General features: G+C 36.6%; 1 pseudogene; it reads right to left on the bottom strand.

Annotated features, from left to right (window-relative positions):
- Window positions 1–15,000, bottom strand: part of LOC113042671 (receptor-type tyrosine-protein phosphatase mu-like) — a 673,064-nt pseudogene that overhangs the window by 27,101 nt on the left and 630,963 nt on the right.

Genomic DNA, 15,000 nt, shown 5'->3' with positions numbered 1-15,000 from the left:
TTAAATAACTAAAAGTAATAACATAAAAAACTGAAATGAATAAATAAGAATCCAACTGAAAGATATATATTAAAAATATATTATTTTAAAACATTTCTAAGAAGCTTTTTACCTCAACATATTTCATCTAGATTTGTAGGTTTTATTATTATTTGGTTTGAAGTTCCATGTTTTGTTACGCTTTTTGCTTTATCTTGTTTTATGAACAATTTACTTGTTTTCATGTAAAGTGCTTGTTATAATGTAAAAAGGTGCTTTACAAATTACATTTATTATATAATAATTATTTAAAAACAAAAAAATTTAGTAAATTAAAAAAAGATTAAATCTAAATGAACAATATATTAATGAATAAATAATGCATAATATATAATTCATTATTTCTAACACAAAGCATCATATTCCTTCAGAAGCTTTGAAAGACACAGCTCAAGTCAGTAATGTGACATGATGCTTCAGCTCTTTATAATCACATAGAAAACATCAACAGAAGAAAGTCATGAAGGAGAGTAAATGATGACAGAACGATCAGTCACTAAACAGTTAACACTAACTCACTCCTCTGTGACATCAGAGGACAAGGGAAACAGAAATGATGGTGAAAGTGACTCCAGTTAAACATGAGTGTGTGTAATCATCTGAGCTGAACACACAGGAGCAGAGAGGATTGTGGGACACTTACAGCACTGATGTCCCTGGCGTGAGATTCCTCTGACGGCGATCAGACCTCGCTCTCCAGACGCCAGCGCCTCAAACACCAGCTGAAACCAGACACAGACACACAGAGAGATCACCACACACTTTATTTCACAGCTGTTTAACAGAAGCATCTGATTGGACAGAAACTGTTTCTCAGAGTTTGAAGAACACAATAACTCTTCTGCATCATCACCCACTCCCGCATGTGATGATGTAAAATTATCTGATGATAGTGCCATGCTGACACTGAAATATACACACGACCATTTTAATGTGCCATGATATTTGTGTAGAAATGTGGTAAATCTTAAAAACACAATACAATATCATCTGACTTCGTATCTGTCATGAGCAACAATTAAATAAAAAAACTGTGAATGTAAACTGGTTTTGTTTACTAAAACTGATCAATATTGTGCACTGAAATAATCATTCAGCAGTAAACGTGTTTCGGGAGAACCTGAAGGAGCTTTTTTCTCTGTAAGTAGGTTTATTAGGTTGCTGTCACTTTAAGAGCAAATGTCGGATACTTCTTTTCTTTTTCTAAGTCTGATCTCTCTTGTTCTGGTGTTATTTCTCATCTGTTTGTCAATCAGCAGTAAGTGCACAGTTTCTCAGCTCCGCAGAAACAAAGCAGAGGTCAGAGGTCACACGTTCGTCCTCCATCTCACCTGTGCATTAAAAATATCCAGCACAGTTCACATCCTCAAACTATGCTGTCGTTGTGCACTGAAGAAAAGCTCAGCGGGAGATGAAACACAACCCTGTGATTACACAATGAGAGAGCGGAGGACTGTCCTGTACCAGGTGCGCTCATCTCGACAAACTCTTAAGATACAGTGCAATTACACAAACCTGCAATTAGCCTAGCATCGCTAATTAGCAACGGCACTGAAGAATTGGAGATTGCATTGTTAATCTCTGCTTGTATTAAAAAGTCACAATCGTGTTTCTGGAGAATTACGCGCACGCCGAAATGAAATGGAAATGAACTGCTGTTTTCTTTGAAATCAGAAATTAATTAATTAATGTATTCACCAGTAGGTGGCGATGAGTGGCTGTCTTTATGAATGAGTCACTGAATCATTTCATTAATTGATTCATTCATTTACTTAAACAAAACAAGTGGCTGTCTCTAAGATTGAGTCACTGAATCATTCCCTGAACAAAACAGTGATTCATTTAGGAACAAACAAAGTTACAGTCTATAAACGAGTCATTGAATCATTCACTGACCAGATTGAACAAAAAAACAGTGATTTGTTCAGGAACAAAGTTACGGTTTATAAATGACCTTGTAAGGCAATAAAAAAGCTTACAGTCTATAAACGAGTCATTGAATCAGTCACTGAACCAATTAGAACCAAACAGTGATTCATTCAGGAACAAACCGAGGTGTTGTCCACATGTGTGAGTCATTGAATCGTTCATGAAAGAGTCGTTTCTGCACTATTTTAAAGCACAAATTTCCAAACAAGTGTCCCAAACACTCCTACTGACCCAATGTGAAATAAGTGAGTTTACATTAAAATTGCTATTTCTGATTGCACACTTCACTGATGCGATGAAAATATATATTAATTCTCTTCTGTTTCTAAAGCTGCTTTGACACAACTAATATTATATAAAGTGCTATATAAATAAAAGTGACTTGACTTGATTAATTAAACTATGTTAACATAATTTATATAAATCAACTCTATAATCATTACTAATAATATTAATGTATTTGAATTTTTATTGATTGATTGATTTAATTGTATTAATAACTTTAAATGTAATTTTCTGTGTATTTTAAGGTGTTTCCCTCATTCAGACGGTCTGTTCTGCTCAGTTCATTTCCAGACATGACTCTCTTTGTGTCTTTGAGTTCATCAAAGAGCTTTAATCCCGAGACGCCTCTCATCAGGACACACCGCTGAATATCGTACGCAGAGGGTTCGAGGAACTTCCTGCAGGTCCAGACAAACCAAACTCATTTGTGAAGCTGATGGGGGAGCGTTTCATGGAAAAATAATTGAGCTTCCTGTTTTAATTGAGAGGGAGGCGGCGTGTGGACCAGCGGGAAGCCCCTGCAGGTGTGGAGTCGTGAGTTTGTGTCAGGAGCAACAGGAAACATAATGAATTAATGAGACGCTCTGCAGCGCAGGATGACAGAAGATATGAATCCAGAAGAGCGCTGTCTCGATTCTAACCTGCTGCTGTTGAAGACGTTCTCACCTGGTAGAAGTTGGGCCAGAAGGTGCTGATGGCCAGCTCCACCTGCTGCCACTTGTTCAGAGCCGCACCGGACGAGTTCCACACAGCGATGCCCAGAGGATTCGTGTTCTCCTTCACGTAGATGAGGAGCTGGCCGGGGCTCGACCCCTCTCGAGCGGCGCTGTAATACTCCAGTATAACGCAGTGGGTGTCGTTCTCCTTGAACTGCGGCATGTAGAGCTGCGCTCGCTGACCAGACACACGACCCGATGTGTTCACCATCATGAACGCTGAATCTGAGGACGGGAGATACAGCACAGGTCAGGATTCAAGCACTGACATCAGTCCTGTACATTACCAGCTGAGCACAAAACAACTCCAGAGCATCCACAGCACTCACTTAAACTCATTCTATCACCAATCATTCTATTCTCAATTAAGTTTTAGAAAATTATTTTTAAATAATTGTGTATTGTCTATATTGTTTTTATACATTTATTTCAGTTTAAGGTTTTGTAGTACTTTATCTCAAAATAAAGGAACCTTAAAAAAATACTTTTACTTATCTTTTATATTTATTTTCAGTTAGTCTTTTTTTTTTTAAGTCCTAAAAAAAAACCTCAAAAACAAACATTTAAGGTACATAAAATAAACATCAACTCGAATAAAATTAAATATAAAATAGTAAGATACAATAGCAATGTTTCTAATTTTAAGAATTAAAATGTAAAAATTAAAAAAAAACACAAAAACATTTGTTACCTGACATACAATATATATCAACTTTATTAAAACTGAACTTATTTAATAAATCTTTTTTTCATAATAAAGTTTTTTTTCATAAAAAGTAGAAAAGAAAACTCTAACATAAAAAATATTTACATAAAAATGTATTTATGGTTCGATTAGAACTACAAACATGCATAAGAAGTGTTAAAAAACTACAACCATGGCTGATATACGTGACCCGTGGACAGATAAAGAAAGGGATTAAATAATATCTAACGATGAAAAATATTAATTTAATGTTATCCATGTTATATTTCATCTGCAGTAACACTGTGAACTTTAAAGATTAAATCATTTTATTATTGCATCATTATTCATCAAACACATGAACAGTGACAGAATACACGTAATGAAGCAACAGATCATCCGTTAAAGAAGCAGCTGTGACGAAGAAGTATGTCCCAAAACACGCATACTATTCTTCTACATAGAGTGTGTGTGTGTGTGTGTGTGTGTGTGTGTGACTAGCTCAGGTGTGTGAAGTGTTTGCTGGACTAACAGTGCAGTGGAAAACCAGCTAAAGACAGGAAGTGTGTTTCTAAAAGGGTTAATGTGTGGCTTCTGTCACATCACAGAAAGCAGATGTTGACTCTAGAGCTGTGTGTGTGTTTGTCCAGAGCGACTGAAGCTCATTTAACCCTCATATATACTGCACGGAAACAAGAAACTCTTCAGATTTTAACTCTAGACAGCTGCTGCATCATATTAGATGCACTAATGTTTCTAAAGTCTTTCTAAATTATACTATGATCCATAAAAGCCTGATGCATCAAATATGAAACGCTTTAATTTGTGTCTAAAGGTTTAATAAACGGTTCCATTTCCAGTGTTGAGGCAGATCTGGATCAGACGTGGTGTTTTCCATGACTGAACTCCTCTGAACAGACGACAGACGCAGATGTAGATGTGATGTGAGCATATGTTAAACCCGCTGTCACCGTGAGCTCATTACTGAATCTGCTGACACACAGCACTGTATATAACCTCACATCTGTCAGGAAATACTGTGCTTTATACTGTACACATTACTCTACAGTCAGAGTAACATTCCTCTCCTTCCATACACACGAACACGCGTGTTAGTAATGAAGGAGATACTGAACACACGTTACATTTCTTATTTTATTTTTAGTTTAAATTCTTTTAAAGTTTTTGTCATTTTATTAGTTCTTCTGTGTCTATATAGTTTTAATTGTTTTCAGTTATAGTTCTTTTTTTTCAGTTAAAGTGTATTGTGAAATAATTTTTTTACAATGTTATTTTTTATTTATATAGACATTTGTTATTCATTTTAGTACATCAAGTTAAATTAAAGCTGCAAGCAGCGATGAACGGGCCCTCGCACCTGGGCTCACCGGCAGCGAGTGGCTTTAGTTAATAGGTGAACGGTGAGAAATATGCGTTTAAACTCATAAATATAAGTAGAATATATCAATGTTTATTCCATATATGTGCCAATCTTCCTGTTGCCAGCAGGTGGCGCTATCATTATAATGGAATATTGGCCTTCAGATGTGTTCAGGGCAGGACTTTTATCGAACATGTGAGGTTTGGGGAGGATTGGACATTTTATGCCTGAGTTACAACAACATCCTATTTCATGGCGAAACATCTACATTTGTCAGGCCGCCATGGACACGCCCTTTAACGAAACCTCAAGATCTTCGCAATTTAAGTTCGCAAAAGGCTTTAGATTACACTGACCAAGTTTGGTGTTGATCTGAATAAATATCTAGGAGGAGTTTGTTAAAGTACAACCCCTGAAAATGGCCAAAACAACACTAATTTTGCAGAGAAAATTCGAAATAACTGACTTCCTGTTGGGATTCGGATTTCGTACCAAGAGACTTTTTCGTAGATATTGGTGTGTTACATATGTGTACCGATTTTTGTACATGTATGTGAAACATAGCTCGAGGCGCACTCCGTTTAAAGTGTATACGCACTCCGTTGAAAGTGTAGAGGTGGCGCTATCGAGCCATTTTGCCACACTCGATGGAATATTGGCCTTCAGATCTGTTTAGGCTAGGACCCTTATCACACAAGTGAAGTTTGGGCAAGATCGGACATTTTATGCCTGAGTTATAACATCTTTTATTCCCATGGCGAGACATCGAACTTCATCACGGCGCCATGGACACACCTTTTAACAAAAACTCAAGATCTTCACAACTAAACATCACACAGGTCTTTAGATTAGACTGACCACAAAAAAGACATTGATGTCATAAAATTTCTAGGAGTAGTTTGTCGCAGTGTAAAATATGTAACTTCCTGTTGCCAATAGGTTGCGCTATGACTATAACTGAATATTGGCATGTAGATCTGTTCAGGTCAAGAGTCTTATCCAACATGTGAAGTTTGGGGCACATTGGACATTGTATGTCTGAGTTACAGCAACTTCCTTTTTCATGGCGAAACATAGAAATTTGTCAGGCCGCCATGGACCCGCCCTTTAACGAAACCTCAAGTCCTTCGCAATTTATTATCGCAAAGGGATTTAGATTACACTGACCAAGTTTGGTGTTGATCTGAATAAATCTCTAGGAGGAGTTCGTTAAAATACAACCCCTGAAAATGGCAAAAACAACACCAATTTTGAAGGGAAAATTCTAAATAACCGACTTCCTGTTGGGATCCGGATTTCGTACCAAGAGACTTTTTTGTAGGTATTGGAGTGTTACATGTGTGTACCAATTTTTGTACATGTACGTGAAACATAGCTCGAGGCGCACTCCGTTGAAAGTGTATAGGTGGCGCTATAGAGCCATTCTGCCACACCCGGTGGAATATTGGCCTGCAGATCTGTTCAGGCCAGGACTCTTATCACACATGTGAAGTTTGGGGAAGATCGGACATTTTATGCCTGAGTTATAACATCTTTTATTCCCATGGCGAGACATCGAACTTCGTCGCGGCGCCATGAACAAGCCTTTTAACGAAAACTCAAGATCTTCACAACTGAACATTGCACAGGCCTTTAGATTAGACTGACCACAAAAAACACATTGATGTCATAAAATTTCTAGGAGTAGTTCGTCGCAGCGTAAAATATGTCACTTCCTGTTGCCAATAGGTGGCGCTATGACTATAACTGAATATGGGCATGTCAATCTGTTCAGCTTCGGAGTCTCATCAAACATGTGAAGTTTGGGGCAGATTGGTCATTGTATGTGTGAGTTATAGCAACTTCATTTTTCATGGCGAATCATCGAAATTCGCCAGGCCGCCACGGACACGCCCTTCAACGAAAACTCAAGATCTTCGCAATTTAACATCGCAAAGACCTTTAGATTAGTCACAGCAAATTTGGTGTTGATTTGAGGAAATCTCTAGGAGGAGTTAGTTAAAATACAACACATGGAAATGACCAAAATTACACAAAATTTGCTCATAATATTAAAAATAACCGACTTCCTGTTGGGTTTAGAATTTCGGTCCAAGAGTCTTTTTTGTAGGTACTGATGTGTTACATATGTGTGCCAATTTTCGTGCATGTACGTGAAACATAGCTGGAAGGCTGTTGATTTTCTTAGTATAGGTGGCGCTGTCGAGCCATTTTGACACACCCTCTTCTGAATCCTATATCAGACGAAAATTTTCACCAGGTTTGACGCGTGTGCAAAGTTTCATGACTTTTTGAGCATGTTAAAGCCCTCAAAAATGCGATTCATTCGGGAGAAGAAGAAGAAGAATAATAATAATAATTAAAGCTGCAAGCAGCGATGAACGGGCCCTCGCACCCAGACTAACCGGCAGCGAGTGGCTTTAGTTAATAGGTGAACGTTGAGAAATATGCGTTTAAACTCATAAATATAAGTAGAATATATCAATGTTTATTCCATATATGTGCCAATCTTCCTGTTGCCAGCAGGTGGCGCTATCATTATAATGGAATATTGGCCTTCAGATGTGTTCAGGCCAGGACTTTTATCGAACATGTGAGGTTTGGGGAGGATTGGACATTTTATGCCATTTTATGAGTTAGAACAACATCCTATTTCATGGCGAAACATCGAAATTTGTCAGGCTGCCATGGACACGCCCTTTAACGAAACCTCAAGATCTTCGCAATTTGAGATCGCAAAAGGCTTTAGATTACACTGACCAAGTTTGGTGTTGATCTGAATACATCTCTAGGAGGAGTTCGTTAAAGTACAACCCCTGAAAATGGCCAAAACAACACTAATTTTGCAGAGAAAATTCTAAATAACTGACTTCCTGTTGGGATTCGGATTTCATACCAAGAGACTTTTTCGTAGATATTGGTGTGTTACATGTGTGTACCGATTTTTGTACATGTACATGAAACATAGCTCGAGGCGCACTCGGTTTAAAGTGTATACGCACTCCGTTGAAAGTGTATAGGTGGCGCTATCGAGCCATTTTGCCACACTCTATGGAATATTGGCCTTAAGATCTGTTTAGGCCAGGAACCTTATCACACATGTGAAGTTTGGGCAAGATCGGACATTTTATGCCTGAGTTATAACATCTTTTATTCCCATGGCGAGACATCGAACTTCATCACGGCGCCATGGACACGCCTTTTAACAAAAACTCGAGATCTTCACAACTAAACATCACACAGGTCTTTAGATTAGACTGACCACAAAAAAGACATTGATGTCATAAAATTTCTAGGAGTAGTTTGTCGCAGCGTAAAATATGTAACTTCCTGTTGCCAATAGGTGGCGCTATGACTATAACTGAATATTGGCATGTAGATCTGTTCAGGTCAAGAGTCTTATCCAACATGTGAAGTTTGGGGCAGATTGGACATTGTATGTCTGAGTTACAGCAACTTCCTTTTTCATGGCGAAACATCAAGATTTGTCAGGCCGCCATGGACCCGCCCTTTAACGAAACCTCAAGTCCTTCGCAATTTATTATCGCAAAGGGCTTTAGATTACACTGACCAAGTTTTGTGTTGATCTGAATAAATCTCTAGGAGGAGTTCGTTAAAGTACAACCCCTGAAAATGGCAAAAACAACACCAATTTTGAAGGGAAAATTCAAAATAACCGACTTCCTGTTGGGATCCGGATTTCGTACCAAGAGACTTTTTTGTAGGTGTTGGAGTGTTACATGTGTGTACCAATTTTTGTACATGTACGTGAAACATAGCTCGAGGCGCACTCCGTTGAAAGTGTATAGGTGGCGCTATAGAGCCATTCTGCCACACCCGGTGGAATATTGGCCTTCAGATCTGTTCAGGCCAGGACTCTTATCACACATGTGAAGTTTGGGGAAGATCGAATATTTTATGCCTGAGTTATAACATCTTTTATTCCCATGGCGAGACATCAAACTTCGTCGCGGCGCCATGAACACGCCTTTTAAAGAAAACTCAAGATCTTCACAACTGAACATCGCACAGGCCTTTAGATTAGACTGACCACAAAAAAGACATTGATGTCATAAAATTTCTAGGAGTAGTTTGTCGCAGTGTAAAATATGTCACTTCCTGTTGCCAATAGGTGGCGCTATGACTATAACTGAATATGGGCATGTCAATCTGTTCAGGTTCGGAGTCTCATCAAACATGTAAAGTTTGGGGGCAGATTGGACATTGTATGTCTGAGTTATAGCAACTTCATTTTTCATGGCGAATCATCGAAATTCGCCAGGCCGCCACGGACACGCCCTTCAACGAAAACTCAAGATCTTCGCAATTTAACATCACAAAGGCCTTTAGATTAGGCATACCAAATTTGGTGTTGATTTGAAGAAATCTCTAGGAGGAGTTCGTTAAAATACAACATATGGAAATGACCAAAATTACACAAAATTTGCTCATGATATTACAAATAACCGACTTCCTGTTGGTTTTAGAATTTTGGTCCAAGAGTCTTTTTTGTAGGTATTGGTGTGTTACATATGTGTGCCAATTTTCGTGCATGTACGTGAAACATAGCTCGAAGGCTGTTGATTTTCTTCGTATAGGTGGCGATGTCGAACCATTTTGCCACACCCTCTTCTGAATCCTATATCAGACTAAAATTTTCACCTGGTTTGACACGTGTGCAAAGTTTCATGACTTTTTGAGCATGTTTAAGCCCTCAAAAATGCGATTCATTTTGGAGAAGCGGAAGAATAAGAATAAATATAGCTGCAAGCAGCGATGGCGGGCTCAAGCCACCAATGCCATCTCCACCCCGGTGGCATCAGGTAAACTGTGCCCAGCGGGCACATGCATTTACAATATCCCTCTGGCAGTGAGGTTTTAAAGGATATGGCAGTTAAAGGGTTAATCCGAATCATCTAGACTTTAAAATCACATTCACAGAACAATATATATATATATATATATATATATATATATATAACTTTAGTAACACTTTACAATAAGATTCCATTTATAAACATTGTGTTAACATGAACAATATTTATATAGCATTCATTCATGTCAGTTAATATTCCAAACTTAAACATTAAAACATTGTTTTATTGTGATTTTTTTCCAAGCACATTTTACCAATTCCAAACCATATCAATCTTAATAACTACCATTATTTTTTATTTAATCATTTATGAGTGCTATACAATAGTCCAGGAAAGCTGGAAGAGAAAAACAGGTCAAGAAGAACTGACAAAAAGAATTGCAAAATAATTAGGAAATAATGTGAAGATTAATTTTTAGTCAATTCTGCAAGACAGACTTTCAGGAAAGGAGGTGGAATAAAAATGAGCTCCTAAATCTTAATCCCGGATTCTGGAAGATATATTCCTCAAACCATCGGACAAGAGGAGGTGGTGCTGGTCCTTCACGAGTCACTCTAATCTGTTCATTAAGCCTATATATAAAGACTTAATATATAGTATTTCACAATACTTCATGGTATTCTAATTAAATAATTTTTTGGAATCTTAGATCTCTCAGAACCTGACACCGAGTAATTCTGAGACTCCAGGAAAGTGGCAGTTCTGTAAAATGTTGGCGCTGGAGACTAAATGCTCCCTGATAGTTTCACACCTAATTCACTTAACACACACACAAACACACACACACACACACACACACATTAACCACAGTGACAGAGGGACAGAGTGACATCAGATGTATGATAGTTTTTTAATTTTCTATCATCCATATAGTGTTGTTATAGCCATGAAACTATGCATATTTCCTCAGAATGACTTGTATTCTATGTGTACATTTTTTTTGAAGTGTTTAGAAGCTGCACTTTAAAAAAATAAAAGACATTTACTGGTTACTTTTTTACTGTTATTTCAAAAAAATCACCACGACAAAACCATTCAAGCTATCCAAAAATTCATTCGCACCTGTTCTGTAAGATAAATTCTTTAAACAGTGGTAAAAGAGGATGTGGTGCTGAACCTTCAAGAGTCACTCAAAACGTATCTGTCCATAAAGCCTATAAAGAATTATTCTTAATATACAGTTCACAATACTTCAGCTTGTTATTCTAATTAAGTGAGGGTCATTTTATCAGTAAAATACATAAATACATATTATTTTTCTTTGAAAGATTTCTATAAATGATTTAAATCATACTTGTTTCTACAATAATTATTTAAAAGTAATCCTATAGCTCCATCTGGTGGCCATTATTGGTACTAAGAATTGCAAGCTTCATTTATAAGTTATGATAGTTTTAATTTTATGCTGGCTCTTGAAAATGATAAAGCTATGAAACTTACTGTGCTTCCTTCAAATGATGACTTCTACCTATATAAAAAATTATGAAGAGTTTGGAATGAAAAAAATTAAAGATATAGTAAAATAACTATTGTATTTTTTTATGTTACTTTAATAAATCGCTATGGCCACCCATTTAAGGTATCCTAAACCCATTCGCAATTTAACATTTTCAGTATATTGGCTTCATGTTAAAAAAAAGTTTGGTGTGAACTACTTGTGTCTTCTTGGAGGAGTATGAATTAATTTACAGGCTGATTTTATCATAAATCCACAATAGAATTTCTGAGCTCTGTATCAATCTGTGTTGTTGTTTGTTTATTTTTATTTTTTTATTTTCATAGGAAGATAACTGACCCTTTACTCTCCTTTTTAATAAATGTGCTTATAAACCAAAAACAAGCTATTTATAGCTGTATTTATAAACTGCTTACTACTGACTATTAATATTGGGGACAAGGCTTTATAAAGCATGAACTGACTATTTACTTTTTGAGTTTGAAATTATTATTTGCAGCACAAATAAGGTTTTTGGGGATTTTTAAAAATCCTAAAACTGTCAGAAAAGGATAAGGGCCTAAGATTTCTATGTGAGTGGCTAAATTATTTGTTTTTATAACTATAATGCATAAACTATGAAATTATACAAAATGTATAAAAAGTACAACAGTTATTGTTTTCCAATGTTTTTTATTTATTTATTTTTTTTTTTTTTGGATTTACATTTAAAAAATTAGCCTACTGCAATCATTCTAAACAGCTTGAATAAAACCTGTCAATATTTATTATAGACCACTGTAACTGTGTATAATCTAACAAACAAGTTTATTATGAAAATAAAAGTGTACACCAGAAAAATTGGACGATAAAGAAATTGCTAACAATAGTATAATAGAGCATGTTTTATGTTTTTAGGCGTTTAGATGCAGAAATGGACAAATAAAATGTAAATAAAATGTAATTGATTTAATTAAATATAGATTAATTCTTGTTAGAGCAAATAATAAATACATACGTACACACATTAAAAAGCAGCCAAGATGAATGAGTTTCATTTTTTTTATAGATTCAAATTGAAGACAGAAGCAGCTGGTATATGCGGTCACTTAATATTCAAATCCAGTAGATCCACTTCAGATTTATTTCTCAACAGTTTATGTTCAATTGGCTGTTTTCGTTCATATTCGCCAAGCTATTTTGAAATAATCTTGTCCGTTATGTTGTTCGTTCGTACGACGAAAGGCAGAATCCTGCAGCTCGAGAGATATATGTTATTCTGCCAGTGGCGGTGGTCAAATAGTCTTTCACACTTAAACGAGTCACAAACACCTGCATTTAGCTCTTGCAGTGTTACAATGGGTTTATTGTGTGCATTGTGGTAATATTTTATTTAAAAAAAGCCTCTTAAACAAGAATAAATTCGTTTGTTTTGAGCTCGACACTGTAAGCGCTGATCGGAGGCGGTGATTTTCAGATAGGCAGCCACAATTATTTAATTTTCACACAAACAGTTCAAAAACATCTGAATTTTAGCTCTTGGTGTGTTCTAATTGGTTGATTGTGTGATATCGGCTGTAATAATTTATTTTTAAAAGCTTTTAAACAGGAATAAATTCGTTTTCTCTGAGCTCTTTACTCCAGACGCTCGTGATCAGAGCGGTGATTCATCTCTCCTATTTCTCACGTATCTCTGGCCAGAAATTATTTATCCATGAGCCCTGAACCGGTAATAATCAGATATGTTGGTTTAGCTTGTCAGTGTGAATTAAATCTAAGTATTTATTTGTATTTTTAACCGATTTAAAAGTGAAAGTAAAAGTCCGGTAATTGCACCTGTAGGGGCGCTATTTCTCTCAGACAATGGAAGTCTGAAGCACATATACTCAAACAGAGGGACAGAGTGAGATGAGATGTCTGACAGTTTTTTAATTTTCTGTTATCCATACAGTGTTGTAAAGTCGTGAAACTATCCATATTTACTCAGAATGACTTTTTTCTGTATGAAAAAAGGTTTTGAAGTGTTTGGAATTTAAAAATGCAGGACAATTAATAATTCCATTTTTATGTCATTTAAAAAAATCACCACGACAAAACCGTTCAAGCTATCCAAAATCCATTGGCAATTTAAGTTGTTTAAAATGTTTTGGCATCATGTAGACAAAGTTTGGTGTGTATAGTGTTACTCTCCTCTGAGCAGTATGCATTAATTCACAGCTAAATGTAAAAAAAAAATCCACATTCAAATCAAAATAGCTGACTTCCTGTTGATCGTAGCTGATGACTGTGAATTAGAAAGTTGTCCGTCTTGATAAGAACAATTTTTGTACCGAGTTTGGTGTCTGTAGCTAAAACTAACCCCCCCACTTTTGACAAAAGGTGGCGCTATAGAGTGCCTCTTCCACGCCCTTTTAAAAGCTTTTTCCATTGTCTAGCTATCAAGAATACTGATATGTGTTTGAGTTTCATGTAAATCTGAGGTTGTTATCTGCCTCAAAATCACCATAACAGAATATTCAAGTTTGACACGTTGCCATGGCAACAATATATAAGATATCAATATCCCCACAACAGATTTACATCGGCCATGTTTTGTCATTATTCTGATGAAGTTTGAAGCAAATCGAGTAAAAATAAGATGCTGAATTCAAAGCATTTTGAAAATGACTCACTTCCTGCTGCCAGTTGGTGGCGCTATAACGTTGACTCTTAATAATCACATATATACGATCGGTATCATACATCGAACAAACCGATGAAGTTTGATCAAACTCAGGCAATGTATGTGGATGTATTTAGGCATTTCCTGTTTCTCACTTTTTGCCCTAATTTCAACGCCTCGCCACGGGCAAACCGTTCGAGATATAAAAAATCCCCTCGCAATTTTTCATCCCCAATGTCTTGAGATCATGTTCACCGAGTTTGGTGGCAATCATGTAAAAAACCTATGACAAGTATATCAAATTCCAGAACATGCTTTTTTTAAACAGCCATGAATAGCTGACTTCCTGTTGGGCGGAGCCTTTGACATAGAGCGCGAAAGTTGTTCAGCTCAATGAGATCTACAAGTGTACTGAGTTTCATATAAATATATGCAAGTGTGTGTGAGCTATGGTTCAAGATTTCTGACTGTGTTCCAGGGGGCGCTGTAGCCCCTGTGCCACGCCCGGGTCCCAGTCTCTGTGGCGTCCTGAGCCGCAGATTCCAATGTGTGTGCCAATTTTCAAGAGTTTTTGAGCATGTTAAGGCCCCCAAAAACCCCCGGAAGGTTTAATAAAAATAAAAAAAATAATAATAATAATAATAAGAAAAAGATAATTCCTTAGCGGGAACAATAGGGCTCTTCGCCCCTTCGGGCTTGAGCCCTAAATATAGCTGCAAGCAGCAATGTCGGGCTCAAGCATCAGTGCAACGCCACCCCGGTGCATCGGGAAAATGTGCCCAGCGGCATAAGCATTTACAGTAACCCTCTGACAATCAAGTTTTAAGGGATGCGGCAGTTAAAGGGTTAATCCGACCAATCTAGACTTTGAAATCACATACACAGAACAAATATATATATAACTTAGTAATACTTTATTTTTATATTTATAAAAAATGTATAAGGTGTGCATTGTAGCTGACAACCTATATGAACACATTACAATTGTTTT

Source organism: Carassius auratus, chromosome 24 (genome assembly GCF_003368295.1).
Source record: "Carassius auratus strain Wakin chromosome 24, ASM336829v1, whole genome shotgun sequence".
Classification (NCBI taxonomy): domain Eukaryota; kingdom Metazoa; phylum Chordata; class Actinopteri; order Cypriniformes; family Cyprinidae; genus Carassius; species Carassius auratus.
The sequence above is the reverse complement of the archived record's forward strand: the minus strand, read 5'-3'. Positions and strand labels throughout refer to the sequence as shown.